The sequence below is a fragment of the Octodon degus genome, unplaced genomic scaffold (genome assembly GCF_000260255.1).
Source record: "Octodon degus isolate 3935 unplaced genomic scaffold, OctDeg1.0 scaffold00053, whole genome shotgun sequence".
Lineage (NCBI taxonomy): Eukaryota > Metazoa > Chordata > Mammalia > Rodentia > Octodontidae > Octodon > Octodon degus.
Window position 1 is genome coordinate 6,054,219 of NW_004524629.1, and position 2,014 is coordinate 6,056,232.

Genomic DNA, 2,014 nt, shown 5'->3' on the forward strand with positions numbered 1-2,014 from the left:
GAGAGAGAGAGAGAGAGAGAGAGAGAGAGAGAGTTCTTTTGAGTTCTTATACTAGAGAGACTATGATATTTACACATGTGGGTCTGGTTTATTTCACTTATGAGTATATCTTCAAGTGGCATCCACATAAACATAAATGCTTCAAATTTATCATTCTTTATAGCTGAGTAATACTCCATTGTATAAAAATACCACATCTTTTTTAACCATTCCTCATGTGACAGGTATCTTGGCTGTTTCCAAGATTTGGCTATCACAAATTGTGCTGCTATAAACATAGGTACACATTTATCACTATGATATGACATTTTGAGTTCTTCCAGGAAAATTCCTAGGAAGGGGATAGCTGGCTTGAATGGGATTTCCAGTCCTACTTTTGTTAAGGAGTTGGAGATTTGTTTTGAACTGAAGAAACTTTTCAAAGAGATGAGACACCAGTTGTTGATTCTTTAAAGTATTTCCCATGTAATTTAGTTTTTATTCTTGATTTCTATCTACATTTTCCTCTAGAAGATTGAGTGTTTCTGTTTTAATATTTAAGTCTTTTATCTATTTTGACTTTAGTTTTGTGCATGGTGATATTCATGGGTCTAGTTTTAGCCTTCAGCATGTGGAAACTAGTTTTTCCAGCAACATTTACGAAAGAGGCTATCTTTCTTCCAGTGATCATGTTTGGCCCCTTCATCAAAGATAAGGTGATGGAGTGTGTTATTCCCTTTTTTTCTTCTTCTTGTCTAATTGCTCTGGCTAATGTTTCCAGAACTATATAGAATAGGAGTGGAGACAGTGGATATCCTTGTCTCATTCCTGATTTTAAAATGAAGGCCTTAAATTTTTGCCCTGTTAGTGTGATATTGGCTGTTGGTTTGTCATAGATGGTTTTTATCAGGTTGAGATAGAGACCATCTGTTCCAATTCTATGTAGAGTTTTTATCATGAATGAGTGTTGGACTTTATCAAAAACTTTTTCTGCATTTATTGATATTATCATAGTTTTTGTTCTTGGTTCTATTCATGTGGTATATTACATTTATGGATTTGTGTAGGTTGAACCATCCTTACATTCCTGGGATGAATTCCACTTGGTCATGTTGTATAATGTTCTTGAGGTTTTGCTGCATTATTTTTGCTAGTATTTTATTAAGGACATTTGCATTTATACTCATTAGAGAGACTGGCCTGTAGTTTTCTTTTTTAGTTGGATCTTTCTCTGGTTTTGGAATCAGAGTAATACTTGCCTCTGGAAATAAATTTGGAAGAATTGCTTCACTTCTGCTTTCATTGAAGAGTTTAAGAAAAGTTGACATTAAGTCTTCTCTAAATTTCTTGTAGAATTCTGCTGTGAATCCATTGGGACATGGGTTTTTCTTTGTTGGTAAGTTATTATTATTATTATTATTATTACATTTCACTTCCCTTTATGTGTTATTGAGAGTTTGTATACTTTCTTGACTCAGCTTTGGCCTTGCATATGTATCTAGAAAAGTATCTATTTCTTCTGTGTTTTCCATCCTGTGAAAGTAAAGATTTTGGAAGTAGGTATTGATGATCTTCTGAATTTCCCTAGGGTCTGTAGTGATTTCTCCCTTTTCATTCTTTATTGCACAAATTTGGGGTTTTTTTCCTTTCCTTTTTTGATGAAGTTTGTTAGGGGTTTATCAATTTTATTGATTTTTAATCAATTTTATTTATTCTTTCAAAAAACCAACTCTTCAGTTCATTTATTCTTTGTATTTTCTTCCTCTCCAATGCATTAATTTCTGCTCTAATCTTTTTTTTTTCTTTTTTTAATTTTTTAATCTTTTTTTCCCAATTTAATTGAGAAACAAATAGCAATGAGACAGTTTCAAATCAAATTGGTAGACAGTTTCAATAATTAACACATTTCATACTCTTTTCCTAGAGGTTAATTGCTGTACAAGATGCAAACATGATATGCTATTTACAAACACTATTAGAACAAATACCTCTATTCATTAAGAGAATGTAACTCTATATCTATTGTAACCATTTT